Here is a 20,312-nt window from a genome sequence, read left to right on the forward strand (position 1 = left end):
CAAATCAGGAACGGTACGGCTCGATCAAAGCCCGGATCGTCGCTCAAATTTGTCGGCGCAAATGTATCACCGCAACTAGGGGTGGCAATTTTCGACACGACCTGAAAACACGACACGAACCTAACACGAAATTAATGGGTTTGGGTTGAGGTTTCGGGAATTCGGGTTGGACCCGATGAACCCGAAAAGAAAACCGGTCGATTTCGGGTCAACCCGTGGTGACCTGATATGACCCGATATGACCCGTTTACGAATTAAAAATAATTTAATAAACATAAAAATAATTTTATCTAACTAAACTAAGTTATTCTTTTTTTCAAAGGCATTAATTACTTAATCCTAAACGAATTTATTTAATTTGTGTGAAGTTGAAATTATTATACTTGGACAAATAATATATTATATTATTTTTCACTTTTGTATTGTTTTAATTTATTTTATATTTTGCTTGGGATAAAACACTTTTACGGTGTTTAATTTATTTTAGATTTGATTTGGAATCATTTATTTAAATTTTTATTACTTGATTATGTAATTAGTTTTGTGAGAAATTGATTTTATTAGAAATTACAGTGATAAATTAATAAATTAAAATTAAGTTTCGGGTCATTTCGGGTCGACCCGCCGCCCCGTAAACCTGAAATTTTCGGGTTCGGGTCAGCATACCTGACCCGTCACGGGTTGGCGGGTCGGGGTTCGGGTCAACAGATTTTCTGGCGGGTCTGTTGACCCGAACCCGACCCGCCAACCTGATTTGGACCCGAATTGCCACCCCTAACTGCAAGCGTGAAGGATCGATTTCATGATAATTTAGAGTTGCGGGATGAGGGAAAAAAACAGGGTGCAAATCAATAACAAAAAAAAATATAAAGTAAATAAATAAAAGGATAAGAGGAAAATGCTTGAATTGACGCTTAAAATGAATTTCGGTCTAGAAAAGCCACACTGCTTCGCAGGACGGGGTAGTTTAAAAGAATAAAGCGAAAGGAACATGGCGGGTGCGATCATACCAGCACTAATGCACCGGATCCCATCAGAACTCCGAAGTTAAGCGTGCTTGGGCGAGAGTAGTACTAGGATGGGTGACCCCCTGGGAAGTCCTCGTGTTGCACCCCTCTCTTTTTTGTTTCGAAATCCAAATTTCCTATTCGTTCTTTATCCTGTAGTAATTTAGCTCCGTCGGAACGATTGCTTAATATTTTGCTTCTTGTCGAAGCGTGAAGGAGGATCTGAAGGCGCGAGACAAATCAGGAACGGTACGGCTCGATCAAAGCCCGGATCGTCGCTCAAATTTGTCGGCGCAAATGTATCACCGCAACTAGGGGTGGCAATTTTCGACACGACCTGAAAACACGACACGAACCTAACACGAAATTAATGGGTTTGGGTTGAGGTTTCGGGAATTCGGGTCAGAATCGGGTTGGACCCGATGAACCCGAAAAGAAAACCGGTCGATTTCGGGTCAACCCGTGGTGACCTGATATGACCCGATATGACCCGTTTACGAATTAAAATTAATTTAATAAACATAAAAATAATTTTATCTAACTAAACTAAGTTATTCTTTTTTTCAAAGGCATTAATTACTTAATCCTAAACGAATTTATTTAATTTGTGTGAAGTTGAAATTATTATACTTGGACAAATAATATATTATATTATTTTTCACTTTTGTATAGTTTTAATTTATTTTATATTTTGCTTGGGATAAAACACTTTTACGGTGTTTAATTTATTTTAGATTTGATTTGGAATCATTTATTTAAATTTTTATTACTTGATTATGTAATTAGTTTTGTGAGAAATTTATTTTATCAGAAATTACAGTGATAAATTAATAAATTAAAATTAAGTTTCGGGTCATTTCGGGTCGACCCGCCGCCCCGTAAACCTGAAATTTTCGGGTTCGGGTCAGCATACCTGACCCGTCACGGGTTGGCGGGTCGGGGTTCGGGTCAACAGATTTTCTGGCGGGTCTGTTGACCCGAACCCGACCCGCCAACCTGATTTGGACCCGAATTGCCACCCCTAACTGCAAGCGTGAAGGATTGATTTCATGATAATTTAGAGTTGCGGGATGAGGGAAAAAAACAGGGTGCAAATCAATAACAAAAAAAAATATAAAGTAAATAAATAAAAGGATAAGAGGAAAATGCTTGAATTGACGCTTAAAATGAATTTCGGTCTAGAAAAGCCACACTGCTTCGCAGGACGGGGTAGTTTAAAAGAATAAAGCGAAAGGAACATGGCGGGTGCGATCATACCAGCACTAATGCACCGGATCCCATCAGAACTCCGAAGTTAAGCGTGCTTGGGCGAGAGTAGTACTAGGATGGGTGACCCCCTGGGAAGTCCTCGTGTTGCACCCCTCTCTTTTTTGTTTCGAAATCCAAATTTCCTATTCGTTCTTTATCCTGTAGTAATTTAGCTCCGTCGGAACGATTGCTTAATATTTTGCTTCTTGTCGAAGCGTGAAGGAGGATCTGAAGGCGCGAGACAAATCAGGAACGGTACGGCTCGATCAAAGCCCGGATCGTCGCTCAAATTTGTCGGCACAAATGTATCACCGCAACTAGGGGTGGCAATTTTCGACACGACCTGAAAACACGACACGAACCTAACACGAAATTAATGGGTTTGGGTTGAGGTTTCGGGAATTCGGGTCAGAATCGGGTTGGACCCGATGAACCCGAAAAGAAAACCGGTCGATTCCGGGTCAACCAGTGGTGACCTGATATGACCCGTTTACGAATTAAAAATAATTTAATAAACATAAAAATAATTTTATCTAACTAAACTAAGTTATTCTTTTTTTCAAAGGCATTAATTACTTAATCCTAAACGAATTTATTTAATTTGTGTGAAGTTGAAATTATTATACTTGGACAAATAATATATTATATTATTTTTCACTTTTGTATTGTTTTAATTTATTTTATATTTTGCTTGGGATAAAACACTTTTACGGTGTTTAATTTATTTTAGATTTGATTTGGAATCATTTATTTAAATTTTTATTACTTGATTATGTAATTAGTTTTGTGAGAAATTGATTTTATTAGAAATTACAGTGATAAATTAATAAATTAAAATTAAGTTTCGGGTCATTTCGGGTCGACCCGCCTCCCCGTAAACCTGAAATTTTCGGTTTCGGGTCAGCATACCTGACCCGTCACGGGTTGGCGGGTCGGGGTTCGGGTCAACAGATTTTCTGGCGGGTCTGTTGACCCGAACCCGACCCGCCAACCTGATTTGGACCCGAATTGCCACCCCTAACTGCAAGCGTGAAGGATTGATTTCATGATAATTTAGAGTTGCGGGATGAGGGAAAAAAACAGGGTGCAAATCAATAACAAAAAAAAATATAAAGTAAATAAATAAAAGGATAAGAGGAAAATGCTTGAATTGACGCTTAAAATGAATTTCGGTCTAGAAAAGCCACACTGCTTCGCAGGACGGGGTAGTTTAAAAGAATAAAGCGAAAGGAACATGGCGGGTGCGATCATACCAGCACTAATGCACCGGATCCCATCAGAACTCCGAAGTTAAGCGTGCTTGGGCGAGAGTAGTACTAGGATGGGTGACCCCCTGGGAAGTCCTCGTGTTGCACCCCTCTCTTTTTTGTTTCGAAATCCAAATTTCCTATTCGTTCTTTATCCTGTAGTAATTTAGCTCCGTCGGAACGATTGCTTAATATTTTGCTTCTTGTCGAAGCGTGAAGGAGGATCTGAAGGCGCGAGACAAATCAGGAACGGTACGGCTCGATCAAAGCCCGGATCGTCGCTCAAATTTGTCGGCGCAAATGTATCACCGCAACTAGGGGTGGCAATTTTCGACACGACCTGAAAACACGACACGAACCTAACACGAAATTAATGGGTTTGGGTTGAGGTTTCGGGAATTCGGGTCAGAATCGGGTTGGACCCGATGAACCCGAAAAGAAAACCGGTCGATTTCGGGTCAACCCGTGGTGACTTGATATGACCCGTTTACGAATTAAAAATAATTTAATAAACATAAAAATAATTTTATCTAACTAAACTAAGTTATTCTTTTTTTCAAAGGCATTAATTACTTAATCCTAAACGAATTTATTTAATTTGTGTGAAGTTGAAATTATTATACTTGGACAAATAATATATTATATTATTTTTCACTTTTGTATAGTTTTAATTTATTTTATATTTTGCTTGGGATAAAACACTTTTACGGTGTTTAATTTATTTTAGATTTGATTTGGAATCATTTATTTAAATTTTTATTACTTGATTATGTAATTAGTTTTGTGAGAAATTGATTTTATCAGAAATTACAGTGATAAATTAATAAATTAAAATTAAGTTTCGGGTCATTTCGGGTCGACCCGCCGCCCCGTAAACCTGAAATTTTCGGGTTCGGGTCAGCATACCTGACCCGTCACGGGTTGGCGGGTCGGGGTTCGGGTCAACAGATTTTCTGGCGGGTCTGTTGACCCGAACCCGACCCGCCAACCTGATTTGGACCCGAATTGCCACCCCTAACTGCAAGCGTGAAGGATTGATTTCATGATAATTTAGAGTTGCGGGATGAGGGAAAAAAACAGGGTGCAAATCAATAACAAAAAAAAATATAAAGTAAATAAATAAAAGGATAAGAGGAAAATGCTTGAATTGACGCTTAAAATGAATTTCGGTCTAGAAAAGCCACACTGCTTCGCAGGACGGGGTAGTTTAAAAGAATAAAGCGAAAGGAACATGGCGGGTGCGATCATACCAGCACTAATGCACCGGATCCCATCAGAACTCCGAAGTTAAGCGTGCTTGGGCGAGAGTAGTACTAGGATGGGTGACCCCCTGGGAAGTCCTCGTGTTGCACCCCTCTCTTTTTTGTTTCGAAATCCAAATTTCCTATTCGTTCTTTATCCTGTAGTAATTTAGCTCCGTCGGAACGATTGCTTAATATTTTGCTTCTTGTCGAAGCGTGAAGGAGGATCTGAAGGCGCGAGACAAATCAGGAACGGTACGGCTCGATCAAAGACCGGATCGTCGCTCAAATTTGTCGGCGCAAATGTATCACCGCAACTAGGGGTGGCAATTTTCGACACGACCTGAAAACACGACACGAACCTAACACGAAATTAATGGGTTTGGGTTGAGGTTTCGGGAATTCGGGTCAGAATCGGGTTGGACCCGATGAACCCGAAAAGAAAACCGGTCGATTTCGGGTCAACCCGTGGTGACCTGATATGACTCGTTTACGAATTAAAAATAATTTAATAAACATAAAAATAATTTTATCTAACTAAACTAAGTTATTCTTTTTTTCAAAGGCATTAATTACTTAATCCTAAACGAATTTATTTAATTTGTGTGAAGTTGAAATTATTATACTTGGACAAATAATATATTATATTATTTTTCACTTTTGTATTGTTTTAATTTATTTTATATTTTGCTTGGGATAAAACACTTTTACGGTGTTTAATTTATTTTAGATTTGATTTGGAATCATTTATTTAAATTTTTATTACTTGATTATGTAATTAGTTTTGTGAGAAATTGATTTTATCAGAAATTACAGTGATAAATTAATAAATTAAAATTAAGTTTCGGGTCATTTCGGGTCGACCCGCCGCCCCGTAAACCTGAAATTTTCGGGTTCGGGTCAGCATACCTGACCCGTCACGGGTTGGCGGGTCGGGGTTCGGGTCAACAGATTTTCTGGCGGGTCTGTTGACCCGAACCCGACCCGCCAACCTGATTTGGACCCGAATTGCCACCCCTAACTGCAAGCGTGAAGGATTGATTTCATGATAATTTAGAGTTGCGGGATGAGGGAAAAAAACAGGGTGCAAATCAATAACAAAAAAAAATATAAAGTAAATAAATAAAAGGATAAGAGGAAAATGCTTGAATTGACGCTTAAAATGAATTTCGGTCTAGAAAAGCCACACTGCTTCGCAGGACGGGGTAGTTTAAAAGAATAAAGCGAAAGGAACATGGCGGGTGCGATCATACCAGCACTAATGCACCGGATCCCATCAGAACTCCGAAGTTAAGCGTGCTTGGGCGAGAGTAGTACTAGGATGGGTGACCCCCTGGGAAGTCCTCGTGTTGCACCCCTCTCTTTTTTGTTTCGAAATCCAAATTTCCTATTCGTTCTTTATCCTGTAGTAATTTAGCTCCGTCGGAACGATTGCTTAATATTTTGCTTCTTGTCGAAGCGTGAAGGAGGATCTGAAGGCGCGAGACAAATCAGGAACGGTACGGCTCGATCAAAGCCCGGATCGTCGCTCAAATTTGTCGGCGCAAATGTATCACCGCAACTAGGGGTGGCAATTTTCGACACGACCTGAAAACACGACACGAACCTAACACGAAATTAATGGGTTTGGGTTGAGGTTTCGGGAATTCGGGTCAGAATCGGGTTGGACCCGATGAACCCGAAAAGAAAACCGGTCGATTCCGGGTCAACCAGTGGTGACCTGATATGACCCGTTTACGAATTAAAAATAATTTAATAAACATAAAAATAATTTTATCTAACTAAACTAAGTTATTCTTTTTTTCAAAGGCATTAATTACTTAATCCTAAACGAATTTATTTAATTTGTGTGAAGTTGAAATTATTATACTTGGACAAATAATATATTATATTATTTTTCACTTTTGTATTGTTTTAATTTATTTTATATTTTGCTTGGGATAAAACACTTTTACGGTGTTTAATTTATTTTAGATTTGATTTGGAATCATTTATTTAAATTTTTATTACTTGATTATGTAATTAGTTTTGTGAGAAATTGATTTTATTAGAAATTACAGTGATAAATTAATAAATTAAAATTAAGTTTCGGGTCATTTCGGGTCGACCCGCCGCCCCGTAAACCTGAAATTTTCGGTTTCGGGTCAGCATACCTGACCCGTCACGGGTTGGCGGGTCGGGGTTCGGGTCAACAGATTTTCTGGCGGGTCTGTTGACCCGAACCCGACCCGCCAACCTGATTTGGACCCGAATTGCCACCCCTAACTGCAAGCGTGAAGGATTGATTTCATGATAATTTAGAGTTGCGGGATGAGGGAAAAAAACAGGGTGCAAATCAATAACAAAAAAAAATATAAAGTAAATAAATAAAAGGATAAGAGGAAAATGCTTAAATTGACGCTTAAAATGAATTTCGGTCTAGAAAAGCCACACTGCTTCGCAGGACGGGGTAGTTTAAAAGAATAAAGCGAAAGGAACATGGCGGGTGCGATCATACCAGCACTAATGCACCGGATCCCATCAGAACTCCGAAGTTAAGCGTGCTTGGGCGAGAGTAGTACTAGGATGGGTGACCCCCTGGGAAGTCCTCGTGTTGCACCCCTCTCTTTTTTGTTTCGAAATCCAAATTTCCTATTCGTTCTTTATCCTATAGTAATTTAGCTCCGTCGGAACGATTGCTTAATATTTTGCTTCTTGTCGAAGCGTGAAGGAGGATCTGAAGGCGCGAGACAAATCAGGAACGGTACGGCTCGATCAAAGCCCGGATCGTCGCTCAAATTTGTCGGCGCAAATGTATCACCGCAACTAGGGGTGGCAATTTTCGACACGACCTGAAAACACGACACGAACCTAACACGAAATTAATGGGTTTGGGTTGAGGTTTCGGGAATTCGGGTCAGAATCGGGTTGGACCCGATGAACCCGAAAAGAAAACCGGTCGATTTCGGGTCAACCCGTGGTGACTTGATATGACCCGTTTACGAATTAAAAATAATTTAATAAACATAAAAATAATTTTATCTAACTAAACTAAGTTATTCTTTTTTTCAAAGGCATTAATTACTTAATCCTAAACGAATTTATTTAATTTGTGTGAAGTTGAAATTATTATACTTGGACAAATAATATATTATATTATTTTTCACTTTTGTATAGTTTTAATTTATTTTATATTTTGCTTGGGATAAAACACTTTTACGGTGTTTAATTTATTTTAGATTTGATTTGGAATCATTTATTTAAATTTTTATTACTTGATTATGTAATTAGTTTTGTGAGAAATTGATTTTATCAGAAATTACAGTGATAAATTAATAAATTAAAATTAAGTTTCGGGTCATTTCGGGTCGACCCGCCGCCCCGTAAACCTGAAATTTTCGGGTTCGGGTCAGCATACCTGACCCGTCACGGGTTGGCGGGTCGGGGTTCGGGTCAACAGATTTTCTGGCGGGTCTGTTGACCCGAACCCGACCCGCCAACCTGATTTGGACCCGAATTGCCACCCCTAACTGCAAGCGTGAAGGATTGATTTCATGATAATTTAGAGTTGCGGGATGAGGGAAAAAAACAGGGTGCAAATCAATAACAAAAAAAAATATAAAGTAAATAAATAAAAGGATAAGAGGAAAATGCTTGAATTGACGCTTAAAATGAATTTCGGTCTAGAAAAGCCACACTGCTTCGCAGGACGGGGTAGTTTAAAAGAATAAAGCGAAAGGAACATGGCGGGTGCGATCATACCAGCACTAATGCACCGGATCCCATCAGAACTCCGAAGTTAAGCGTGCTTGGGCGAGAGTAGTACTAGGATGGGTGACCCCCTGGGAAGTCCTCGTGTTGCACCCCTCTCTTTTTTGTTTCGAAATCCAAATTTCCTATTCGTTCTTTATCCTGTAGTAATTTAGCTCCGTCGGAACGATTGCTTAATATTTTGCTTCTTGTCGAAGCGTGAAGGAGGATCTGAAGGCGCGAGACAAATCAGGAACGGTACGGCTCGATCAAAGACCGGATCGTCGCTCAAATTTGTCGGCGCAAATGTATCACCGCAACTAGGGGTGGCAATTTTCGACACGACCTGAAAACACGACACGAACCTAACACGAAATTAATGGGTTTGGGTTGAGGTTTCGGGAATTCGGGTCAGAATCGGGTTGGACCCGATGAACCCGAAAAGAAAACCGGTCGATTTCGGGTCAACCCGTGGTGACCTGATATGACTCGTTTACGAATTAAAAATAATTTAATAAACATAAAAATAATTTTATCTAACTAAACTAAGTTATTCTTTTTTTCAAAGGCATTAATTACTTAATCCTAAACGAATTTATTTAATTTGTGTGAAGTTGAAATTATTATACTTGGACAAATAATATATTATATTATTTTTCACTTTTGTATTGTTTTAATTTATTTTATATTTTGCTTGGGATAAAACACTTTTACGGTGTTTAATTTATTTTAGATTTGATTTGGAATCATTTATTTAAATTTTTATTACTTGATTATGTAATTAGTTTTGTGAGAAATTGATTTTATCAGAAATTACAGTGATAAATTAATAAATTAAAATTAAGTTTCGGGTCATTTCGGGTCGACCCGCCGCCCCGTAAACCTGAAATTTTCGGGTTCGGGTCAGCATACCTGACCCGTCACGGGTTGGCGGGTCGGGGTTCGGGTCAACAGATTTTTTGGCGGGTCTGTTGACCCGAACCCGACCCGCCAACCTGATTTGGACCCGAATTGCCACCCCTAACTGCAAGCGTGAAGGATTGATTTCATGATAATTTAGAGTTGCGGGATGAGGGAAAAAAACAGGGTGCAAATCAATAACAAAAAAAAATATAAAGTAAATAAATAAAAGGATAAGAGGAAAATGCTTGAATTGACGCTTAAAATGAATTTCGGTCTAGAAAAGCCACACTGCTTCGCAGGACGGGGTAGTTTAAAAGAATAAAGCGAAAGGAACATGGCGGGTGCGATCATACCAGCACTAATGCACCGGATCCCATCAGAACTCCGAAGTTAAGCGTGCTTGGGCGAGAGTAGTACTAGGATGGGTGACCCCCTGGGAAGTCCTCGTGTTGCACCCCTCTCTTTTTTGTTTCGAAATCCAAATTTCCTATTCGTTCTTTATCCTGTAGTAATTTAGCTCCGTCGGAACGATTGCTTAATATTTTGCTTCTTGTCGAAGCGTGAAGGAGGATCTGAAGGCGCGAGACAAATCAGGAACGGTACGGCTCGATCAAAGCCCGGATCGTCGCTCAAATTTGTCGGCGCAAATGTATCACCGCAACTAGGGGTGGCAATTTTCGACACGACCTGAAAACACGACACGAACCTAACACGAAATTAATGGGTTTGGGTTGAGGTTTCGGGAATTCGGGTCAGAATCGGGTTGGACCCGATGAACCCGAAAAGAAAACCGGTCGATTTCGGGTCAACCCGTGGTGACCTGATATGACCCGATATGACCCGTTTACGAATTAAAAATAATTTAATAAACATAAAAATAATTTTATCTAACTAAACTAAGTTATTCTTTTTTTCAAAGGCATTAATTACTTAATCCTAAACGAATTTATTTAATTTGTGTGAAGTTGAAATTATTATACTTGGACAAATAATATATTATATTATTTTTCACTTTTGTATTGTTTTAATTTATTTTATATTTTGCTTGGGATAAAACACTTTTACGGTGTTTAATTTATTTTAGATTTGATTTGGAATCATTTATTTAAATTTTTATTACTTGATTATGTAATTAGTTTTGTGAGAAATTGATTTTATTAGAAATTACAGTGATAAATTAATAAATTAAAATTAAGTTTCGGGTCATTTCGGGTCGACCCGCCGCCCCGTAAACCTGAAATTTTCGGGTTCGGGTCAGCATACCTGACCCGTCACGGGTTGGCGGGTCGGGGTTCGGGTCAACAGATTTTCTGGCGGGTCTGTTGACCCGAACCCGACCCGCCAACCTGATTTGGACCCGAATTGCCACCCCTAACTGCAAGCGTGAAGGATTGATTTCATGATAATTTAGAGTTGCGGGATGAGGGAAAAAAACAGGGTGCAAATCAATAACAAAAAAAAATATAAAGTAAATAAATAAAAGGATAAGAGGAAAATGCTTGAATTGACGCTTAAAATGAATTTCGGTCTAGAAAAGCCACACTGCTTCGCAGGACGGGGTAGTTTAAAAGAATAAAGCGAAAGGAACATGGCGGGTGCGATCATACCAGCACTAATGCACCGGATCCCATCAGAACTCCGAAGTTAAGCGTGCTTGGGCGAGAGTAGTACTAGGATGGGTGACCCCCTGGGAAGTCCTCGTGTTGCACCCCTCTCTTTTTTGTTTCGAAATCCAAATTTCCTATTCGTTCTTTATCCTGTAGTAATTTAGCTCCGTCGGAACGATTGCTTAATATTTTGCTTCTTGTCGAAGCGTGAAGGAGGATCTGAAGGCGCGAGACAAATCAGGAACGGTACGGCTCGATCAAAGCCCGGATCGTCGCTCAAATTTGTCGGCGCAAATGTATCACCGCAACTAGGGGTGGCAATTTTCGACACGACCTGAAAACACGACACGAACCTAACACGAAATTAATGGGTTTGGGTTGAGGTTTCGGGAATTCGGGTCAGAATCGGGTTGGACCCGATGAACCCGAAAAGAAAACCGGTCGATTCCGGGTCAACCAGTGGTGACCTGATATGACCCGTATACGAATTAAAAATAATTTAATAAACATAAAAATAATTTTATCTAACTAAACTAAGTTATTCTTTTTTTCAAAGGCATTAATTACTTAATCCTAAACGAATTTATTTAATTTGTGTGAAGTTGAAATTATTATACTTGGACAAATAATATATTATATTATTTTTCACTTTTGTATTGTTTTAATTTATTTTATATTTTGCTTGGGATAAAACACTTTTACGGTGTTTAATTTATTTTAGATTTGATTTGGAATCATTTATTTAAATTTTTATTACTTGATTATGTAATTAGTTTTGTGAGAAATTGATTTTATTAGAAATTACAGTGATAAATTAATAAATTAAAATTAAGTTTCGGGTCATTTCGGGTCGACCCGCCGCCCCGTAAACCTGAAATTTTCGGGTTCGGGTCAGCATACCTGACCCGTCACGGGTTGGCGGGTCGGGGTTCGGGTCAACAGATTTTCTGGCGGGTCTGTTGACCCGAACCCGACCCGCCAACCTGATTTGGACCCGAATTGCCACCCCTAACTGCAAGCGTGAAGGATTGATTTCATGATAATTTAGAGTTGCGGGATGAGGGAAAAAAACAGGGTGCAAATCAATAACAAAAAAAAATATAAAGTAAATAAATAAAAGGATAAGAGGAAAATGCTTGAATTGACGCTTAAAATGAATTTCGGTCTAGAAAAGCCACACTGCTTCGCAGGACGGGGTAGTTTAAAAGAATAAAGCGAAAGGAACATGGCGGGTGCGATCATACCAGCATTAATGCACCGGATCCCATCAGAACTCCGAAGTTAAGCGTGCTTGGGCGAGAGTAGTACTAGGATGGGTGACCCCCTGGGAAGTCCTCGTGTTGCACCCCTTTCTTTTTTGTTTCGAAATCCAAATTTCCTATTCGTTCTTTATCCTGTAGTAATTTAGCTCCGTCGGAACGATTGCTTAATATTTTGCTTCTTGTCGAAGCGTGAAGGAGGATCTGAAGGCGCGAGACAAATCAGGAACGGTACGGCTCGATCAAAGCCCGGATCGTCGCTCAAATTTGTCGGCGCAAATGTATCACCGCAACTAGGGGTGGCAATTTTCGACACGACCTGAAAACACGACACGAACCTAACACGAAATTAATGGGTTTGGGTTGAGGTTTCGGGAATTGGGGTTGGACCAGATGAACCCGAAAAGAAAACCGGTCGATTTCGGGTCAACCCGTGGTGACCTGATATGACCCGATATGACCTGTTTACGAATTAAAAATAATTTAATAAACATAAAAATAATTTTATCTAACTAAACTAAGTTATTCTTTTTTTCAAAGGCATTAATTACTTAATCCTAAACGAATTTATTTAATTTGTGTGAAGTTGAAATTATTATACTTGGACAAATAATATATTATATTATTTTTCACTTTTGTATTGTTTTAATTTATTTTATATTTTGCTTGGGATAAAACACTTTTACGGTGTTTAATTTATTTTAGATTTGATTTGGAATCATTTATTTAAATTTTTATTACTTGATTATGTAATTAGTTTTGTGAGAAATTGATTTTATTAGAAATTACAGTGATAAATTAATAAATTAAAATTAAGTTTCGGGTCATTTCGGGTCGACCCGCCGCCCCGTAAACCTGAAATTTTTGGGTTCGGGTCAGCATACCTGACCCGTCACGGGTTGGCGGGTCGGGGTTCGGGTCAACAGATTTTCTGGCGGGTCTGTTGACCCGAACCCGACCCGCCAACCTGATTTGGACCCGAATTGCCACCCCTAACTGCAAGCGTGAAGGATTGATTTCATGATAATTTAGAGTTGCGGGATGAGGGAAAAAAACAGGGTGCAAATCAATAACAAAAAAAAATATAAAGTAAATAAATAAAAGGATAAGAGGAAAATGCTTGAATTGACGCTTAAAATGAATTTCGGTCTAGAAAAGCCACACTGCTTCGCAGGACGGGGTAGTTTAAAAGAATAAAGCGAAAGGAACATGGCGGGTGCGATCATACCAGCATTAATGCACCGGATCCCATCAGAACTCCGAAGTTAAGCGTGCTTGGGCGAGAGTAGTACTAGGATGGGTGACCCCCTGGGAAGTCCTCGTGTTGCACCCCTTTCTTTTTTGTTTCGAAATCCAAATTTCCTATTCGTTCTTTATCCTGTAGTAATTTAGCTCCGTCGGAACGATTGCTTAATATTTTGCTTCTTGTCGAAGCGTGAAGGAGGATCTGAAGGCGCGAGACAAATCAGGAACGGTACGGCTCGATCAAAGCCCGGATCGTCGCTCAAATTTGTCGGCGCAAATGTATCACCGCAACTAGGGGTGGCAATTTTCGACACGACCTGAAAACACGACACGAACCTAACACGAAATTAATGGGTTTGGGTTGAGGTTTCGGGAATTGGGGTTGGACCAGATGAACCCGAAAAGAAAACCGGTCGATTTCGGGTCAACCCGTGGTGACCTGATATGACCCGATATGACCTGTTTACGAATTAAAAATAATTTAATAAACATAAAAATAATTTTATCTAACTAAACTAAGTTATTCTTTTTTTCAAAGGCATTAATTACTTAATCCTAAACGAATTTATTTAATTTGTGTGAAGTTGAAATTATTATACTTGGACAAATAATATATTATATTATTTTTCACTTTTGTATTGTTTTAATTTATTTTATATTTTGCTTGGGATAAAACACTTTTACGGTGTTTAATTTATTTTAGATTTGATTTGGAATCATTTATTTAAATTTTTATTACTTGATTATGTAATTAGTTTTGTGAGAAATTGATTTTATTAGAAATTACAGTGATAAATTAATAAATTAAAATTAAGTTTCGGGTCATTTCGGGTCGACCCGCCGCCCCGTAAACCTGAAATTTTCGGGTTCGGGTCAGCATACCTGACCCGTCACGGGTTGGCGGGTCGGGGTTCGGGTCAACAGATTTTCTGGCGGGTCTGTTGACCCGAACCCGACCCGCCAACCTGATTTGGACCCGAATTGCCACCCCTAACTGCAAGCGTGAAGGATTGATTTCATGATAATTTAGAGTTGCGGGATGAGGGAAAAAAACAGGGTGCAAATCAATAACAAAAAAAAATATAAAGTAAATAAATAAAAGGATAAGAGGAAAATGCTTGAATTGACGCTTAAAATGAATTTCGGTCTAGAAAAGCCACACTGCTTCGCAGGACGGGGTAGTTTAAAAGAATAAAGCGAAAGGAACATGGCGGGTGCGATCATACCAGCATTAATGCACCGGATCCCATCAGAACTCCGAAGTTAAGCGTGCTTGGGCGAGAGTAGTACTAGGATGGGTGACCCCCTGGGAAGTCCTCGTGTTGCACCCCTTTCTTTTTTGTTTCGAAATCCAAATTTCCTATTCGTTCTTTATCCTGTAGTAATTTAGCTCCGTCGGAACGATTGCTTAATATTTTGCTTCTTGTCGAAGCGTGAAGGAGGATCTGAAGGCGCGAGACAAATCAGGAACGGTACGGCTCGATCAAAGCCCGGATCGTCGCTCAAATTTGTCGGCGCAAATGTATCACCGCAACTAGGGGTGGCAATTTTCGACACGACCTGAAAACACGACACGAACCTAACACGAAATTAATGGGTTTGGGTTGAGGTTTCGGGAATTGGGGTTGGACCCGATGAACCCGAAAAGAAAACCGGTCGATTTCGGGTCAACCCGTGGTGACCTGATATGACCCGATATGACCTGTTTACGAATTAAAAATAATTTAATAAACATAAAAATAATTTTATCTAACTAAACTAAGTTATTCTTTTTTTCAAAGGCATTAATTACTTAATCCTAAACGAATTTATTTAATTTGTGTGAAGTTGAAATTATTATACTTGGACAAATAATATATTATATTATTTTTCACTTTTGTATTGTTTTAATTTATTTTATATTTTGCTTGGGATAAAACACTTTTACGGTGTTTAATTTATTTTAGATTTGATTTGGAATCATTTATTTAAATTTTTATTACTTGATTATGTAATTAGTTTTGTGAGAAATTGATTTTATTAGAAATTACAGTGATAAATTAATAAATTAAAATTAAGTTTCGGGTCATTTCGGGTCGACCCGCCGCCCCGTAAACCTGAAATTTTCGGGTTCGGGTCAGCATACCTGACCCGTCACGGGTTGGCGGGTCGGGGTTCGGGTCAACAGATTTTCTGGCGGGTCTGTTGACCCGAACCCGACCCGCCAACCTGATTTGGACCCGAATTGCCACCCCTAACTGCAAGCGTGAAGGATTGATTTCATGATAATTTAGAGTTGCGGGATGAGGGAAAAAAACAGGGTGCAAATCAATAACAAAAAAAAATATAAAGTAAATAAATAAAAGGATAAGAGGAAAATGCTTGAATTGACGCTTAAAATGAATTTCGGTCTAGAAAAGCCACACTGCTTCGCAGGACGGGGTAGTTTAAAAGAATAAAGCGAAAGGAACATGGCGGGTGCGATCATACCAGCACTAATGCACCGGATCCCATCAGAACTCCGAAGTTAAGCGTGCTTGGGCGAGAGTAGTACTAGGATGGGTGACCCCCTGGGAAGTCCTCGTGTTGCACCCCTCTCTTTTTTGTTTCGAAATCCAAATTTCCTATTCGTTCTTTATCCTGTAGTAATTTAGCTCCGTCGGAACGATTGCTTAATATTTTGCTTCTTGTCGAAGCGTGAAGGAGGATCTGAAGGCGCGAGACAAATCAGGAACGGTACGGCTCGATCAAAGCCCGGATCGTCGCTCAAATTTGTCGGCGCAAATGTATCACCGCAACTAGGGGTGGCAATTTTCGACACGACCTGAAAACACGACACGAACCTAACACGAAATTAATGGGTTTGGGTTGAGGTTTCGGGAATTCGGGTTGGACCCGATGAACCCGAAAAGAAAACCGGTCGATTTCGGGTCAACCCGTGGTGACCTGATATGACCCGATATGACCCGTTTACGAATTAAAAATAATTTAATAAACATAAAAATAATTTTATCTAACTAAACTAAGTTATTCTTTTTTTCAAAGGCATTAATTACTTAATCCTAAACGAATTTATTTAATTTGTGTGAAGTTGAAATTATTATACTTGGACAAATAATATATTATATTATTTTTCACTTTTGTATTGTTTTAATTTATTTTATATTTTGCTTGGGATAAAACACTTTTACGGTGTTTAATTTATTTTAGATTTGATTTGGAATCATTTATTTAAATTTTTATTACTTGATTATGTAATTAGTTTTGTGAGAAATTGATTTTATTAGAAATTACAGTGATAAATTAATAAATTAAAATTAAGTTTCGGGTCATTTCGGGTCGACCCGCCGCCCCGTAAACCTGAAATTTTCGGGTTCGGGTCAGCATACCTGACCCGTCACGGGTTGGCGGGTCGGGGTTCGGGTCAACAGATTTTCTGGCGGGTCTGTTGACCCGAACCCGACCCGCCAACCTGATTTGGACCCGAATTGCCACCCCTAACTGCAAGCGTGAAGGATTGATTTCATGATAATTTAGAGTTGCGGGATGAGGGAAAAAAACAGGGTGCAAATCAATAACAAAAAAAAATATAAAGTAAATAAATAAAAGGATAAGAGGAAAATGCTTGAATTGACGCTTAAAATGAATTTCGGTCTAGAAAAGCCACACTGCTTCGCAGGACGGGGTAGTTTAAAAGAATAAAGCGAAAGGAACATGGCGGGTGCGATCATACCAGCACTAATGCACCGGATCCCATCAGAACTCCGAAGTTAAGCGTGCTTGGGCGAGAGTAGTACTAGGATGGGTGACCCCCTGGGAAGTCCTCGTGTTGCACCCCTCTCTTTTTTGTTTCGAAATCCAAATTTCCTATTCGTTCTTTATCCTGTAGTAATTTAGCTCCGTCGGAACGATTGCTTAATATTTTGCTTCTTGTCGAAGCGTGAAGGAGGATCTGAAGGCGCGAGACAAATCAGGAACGGTACGGCTCGATCAAAGCCCGGATCGTCGCTCAAATTTGTCGGCGCAAATGTATCACCGCAACTAGGGGTGGCAATTTTCGACACGACCTGAAAACACGACACGAACCTAACACGAAATTAATGGGTTTGGGTTGAGGTTTCGGGAATTCGGGTCAGAATCGGGTTGGACCCGATGAACCCGAAAAGAAAACCGGTCGATTCCGGGTCAACCAGTGGTGACCTGATATGACCCGTTTACGAATTAAAAATAATTTAATAAACATAAAAATAATTTTATCTAACTAAACTAAGTTATTCTTTTTTTCAAAGGCATTAATTACTTAATCCTAAACGAATTTATTTAATTTGTGTGAAGTTGAAATTATTATACTTGGACAAATAATATATTATATTATTTTTCACTTTTGTATTGTTTTAATTTATTTTATATTTTGCTTGGGATAAAACACTTTTACGGTGTTTAATTTATTTTAGATTTGATTTGGAATCATTTATTTAAATTTTTATTACTTGATTATGTAATTAGTTTTGTGAGAAATTGATTTTATTAGAAATTACAGTGATAAATTAATAAATTAAAATTAAGTTTCGGGTCATTTCGGGTCGACCCGCCGCCCCGTAAACCTGAAATTTTCGGTTTCGGGTCAGCATACCTGACCCGTCACGGGTTGGCGGGTCGGGGTTCGGGTCAACAGATTTTCTGGCGGGTCTGTTGACCCGAACCCGACCCGCCAACCTGATTTGGACCCGAATTGCCACCCCTAACTGCAAGCGTGAAGGATTGATTTCATGATAATTTAGAGTTGCGGGATGAGGGAAAAAAACAGGGTGCAAATCAATAACAAAAAAAAATATAAAGTAAATAAATAAAAGGATAAGAGGAAAATGCTTGAATTGACGCTTAAAATGAATTTCGGTCTAGAAAAGCCACACTGCTTCGCAGGACGGGGTAGTTTAAAAGAATAAAGCGAAAGGAACATGGCGGGTGCGATCATACCAGCACTAATGCACCGGATCCCATCAGAACTCCGAAGTTAAGCGTGCTTGGGCGAGAGTAGTACTAGGATGGGTGACCCCCTGGGAAGTCCTCGTGTTGCACCCCTCTCTTTTTTGTTTCGAAATCCAAATTTCCTATTCGTTCTTTATCCTGTAGTAATTTAGCTCCGTCGGAACGATTGCTTAATATTTTGCTTCTTGTCGAAGCGTGAAGGAGGATCTGAAGGCGCGAGACAAATCAGGAACGGTACGGCTCGATCAAAGCCCGGATCGTCGCTCAAATTTGTCGGCGCAAATGTATCACCGCAACTAGGGGTGGCAATTTTCGACACGACCTGAAAACACGACACGAACCTAACACGAAATTAATGGGTTTGGGTTGAGGTTTCGGGAATTCGGGTCAGAATCGGGTTGGACCCGATGAACCCGAAAAGAAAACCGGTCGATTCCGGGTCAACCAGTGGTGACCTGATATGACCCGTTTACGAATTAAAAATAATTTAATAAACATAAAAATAATTTTATCTAACTAAACTAAGTTATTCTTTTTTTCAAAGGCATTAATTACTTAATCCTAAACGAATTTATTTAATTTGTGTGAAGTTGAAATTATTATACTTGGACAAATAATATATTATATTATTTTTCACTTTTGTATTGTTTTAATTTATTTTATATTTTGCTTGGGATAAAACACTTTTACGGTGTTTAATTTATTTTAGATTTGATTTGGAATCATTTATTTAAATTTTTATTACTTGATTATGTAATTAGTTTTGTGAGAAATTGATTTTATTAGAAATTACAGTGATAAATTAATAAATTAAAATTAAGTTTCGGGTCATTTCGGGTCGACCCGCCGCCCCGTAAACCTGAAATTTTCGGGTTCGGGTCAGCATACCTGACCCGTCACGGGTTGGCGGGTCGGGGTTCGGGTCAACAGATTTTCTGGCGGGTCTGTTGACCCGAACCCGACCCGCCAACCTGATTTGGACCCGAATTGCCACCCCTAACTGCAAGCGTGAAGGATTGATTTCATGATAATTTAGAGTTGCGGGATGAGGGAAAAAAACAGGGTGCAAATCAATAACAAAAAAAAATATAAAGTAAATAAATAAAAGGATAAGAGGAAAATGCTTGAATTGACGCTTAAAATGAATTTCGGTCTAGAAAAGCCACACTGCTTCGCAGGACGGGGTAGTTTAAAAGAATAAAGCGAAAGGAACATGGCGGGTGCGATCATACCAGCATTAATGCACCGGATCCCATCAGAACTCCGAAGTTAAGCGTGCTTGGGCGAGAGTAGTACTAGGATGGGTGACCCCCTGGGAAGTCCTCGTGTTGCACCCCTTTCTTTTTTGTTTCGAAATCCAAATTTCCTATTCGTTCTTTATCCTGTAGTAATTTAGCTCCGTCGGAACGATTGCTTAATATTTTGCTTCTTGTCGAAGCGTGAAGGAGGATCTGAAGGCGCGAGACAAATCAGGAACGGTACGGCTCGATCAAAGCCCGGATCGTCGCTCAAATTTGTCGGCGCAAATGTATCACCGCAACTAGGGGTGGCAATTTTCGACACGACCTGAAAACACGACACGAACCTAACACGAAATTAATGGGTTTGGGTTGAGGTTTCGGGAATTGGGGTTGGACCAGATGAACCCGAAAAGAAAACCGGTCGATTTCGGGTCAACCCGTGGTGACCTGATATGACCCGATATGACCTGTTTACGAATTAAAAATAATTTAATAAACATAAAAATAATTTTATCTAACTAAACTAAGTTATTCTTTTTTTCAAAGGCATTAATTACTTAATCCTAAACGAATTTATTTAATTTGTGTGAAGTTGAAATTATTATACTTGGACAAAT

The 20,312-nt window shown here is 39.2% G+C and overlaps 16 non-coding genes across 16 annotated transcripts; all 16 read left to right on the top strand.

Annotated features, from left to right (window-relative positions):
- Nucleotides 1–996: 996 nt before the first annotated feature.
- Nucleotides 997–1,115, top strand: LOC140025805 (5S ribosomal RNA). The gene has a single exon (XR_011829750.1). It is a non-coding gene; the product is annotated as a 5S ribosomal RNA (ribosomal RNA).
- Nucleotides 1,116–2,250: 1,135 nt separating this feature from the next.
- On the top strand, nucleotides 2,251–2,369 carry LOC140025816 (5S ribosomal RNA). Its single transcript, XR_011829761.1, has one exon. It is a non-coding gene; the product is annotated as a 5S ribosomal RNA (ribosomal RNA).
- Nucleotides 2,370–3,494: 1,125 nt separating this feature from the next.
- Nucleotides 3,495–3,613, top strand: LOC140025827 (5S ribosomal RNA). Its single transcript, XR_011829772.1, has one exon. It is a non-coding gene; the product is annotated as a 5S ribosomal RNA (ribosomal RNA).
- A 1,125-nt stretch (nucleotides 3,614–4,738) lies between these two features.
- LOC140025837 (5S ribosomal RNA) lies at nucleotides 4,739–4,857 on the top strand. Its single transcript, XR_011829782.1, has one exon. It is a non-coding gene; the product is annotated as a 5S ribosomal RNA (ribosomal RNA).
- Nucleotides 4,858–5,982: 1,125 nt separating this feature from the next.
- Nucleotides 5,983–6,101, top strand: LOC140025847 (5S ribosomal RNA). Its single transcript, XR_011829793.1, has one exon. It is a non-coding gene; the product is annotated as a 5S ribosomal RNA (ribosomal RNA).
- A 1,125-nt stretch (nucleotides 6,102–7,226) lies between these two features.
- Nucleotides 7,227–7,345, top strand: LOC140025858 (5S ribosomal RNA). Its single transcript, XR_011829804.1, has one exon. It is a non-coding gene; the product is annotated as a 5S ribosomal RNA (ribosomal RNA).
- Nucleotides 7,346–8,470: 1,125 nt separating this feature from the next.
- LOC140025869 (5S ribosomal RNA) lies at nucleotides 8,471–8,589 on the top strand. The gene has a single exon (XR_011829815.1). It is a non-coding gene; the product is annotated as a 5S ribosomal RNA (ribosomal RNA).
- Nucleotides 8,590–9,714: 1,125 nt separating this feature from the next.
- LOC140025880 (5S ribosomal RNA) lies at nucleotides 9,715–9,833 on the top strand. Its single transcript, XR_011829826.1, has one exon. It is a non-coding gene; the product is annotated as a 5S ribosomal RNA (ribosomal RNA).
- A 1,135-nt stretch (nucleotides 9,834–10,968) lies between these two features.
- LOC140025891 (5S ribosomal RNA) lies at nucleotides 10,969–11,087 on the top strand. Its single transcript, XR_011829837.1, has one exon. It is a non-coding gene; the product is annotated as a 5S ribosomal RNA (ribosomal RNA).
- A 1,125-nt stretch (nucleotides 11,088–12,212) lies between these two features.
- On the top strand, nucleotides 12,213–12,331 carry LOC140030286 (5S ribosomal RNA). The gene has a single exon (XR_011834200.1). It is a non-coding gene; the product is annotated as a 5S ribosomal RNA (ribosomal RNA).
- A 1,124-nt stretch (nucleotides 12,332–13,455) lies between these two features.
- On the top strand, nucleotides 13,456–13,574 carry LOC140030287 (5S ribosomal RNA). The gene has a single exon (XR_011834201.1). It is a non-coding gene; the product is annotated as a 5S ribosomal RNA (ribosomal RNA).
- A 1,124-nt stretch (nucleotides 13,575–14,698) lies between these two features.
- Nucleotides 14,699–14,817, top strand: LOC140030288 (5S ribosomal RNA). Its single transcript, XR_011834202.1, has one exon. It is a non-coding gene; the product is annotated as a 5S ribosomal RNA (ribosomal RNA).
- Nucleotides 14,818–15,941: 1,124 nt separating this feature from the next.
- On the top strand, nucleotides 15,942–16,060 carry LOC140025902 (5S ribosomal RNA). Its single transcript, XR_011829848.1, has one exon. It is a non-coding gene; the product is annotated as a 5S ribosomal RNA (ribosomal RNA).
- A 1,124-nt stretch (nucleotides 16,061–17,184) lies between these two features.
- On the top strand, nucleotides 17,185–17,303 carry LOC140025913 (5S ribosomal RNA). The gene has a single exon (XR_011829859.1). It is a non-coding gene; the product is annotated as a 5S ribosomal RNA (ribosomal RNA).
- A 1,125-nt stretch (nucleotides 17,304–18,428) lies between these two features.
- Nucleotides 18,429–18,547, top strand: LOC140025924 (5S ribosomal RNA). The gene has a single exon (XR_011829870.1). It is a non-coding gene; the product is annotated as a 5S ribosomal RNA (ribosomal RNA).
- Nucleotides 18,548–19,672: 1,125 nt separating this feature from the next.
- On the top strand, nucleotides 19,673–19,791 carry LOC140030289 (5S ribosomal RNA). The gene has a single exon (XR_011834203.1). It is a non-coding gene; the product is annotated as a 5S ribosomal RNA (ribosomal RNA).
- The last annotated feature ends 521 nt before the right edge of the window (nucleotides 19,792–20,312 follow it).

This window comes from Coffea arabica, chromosome 11e, assembly GCF_036785885.1.
Source record: "Coffea arabica cultivar ET-39 chromosome 11e, Coffea Arabica ET-39 HiFi, whole genome shotgun sequence".
Lineage (NCBI taxonomy): Eukaryota > Viridiplantae > Streptophyta > Magnoliopsida > Gentianales > Rubiaceae > Coffea > Coffea arabica.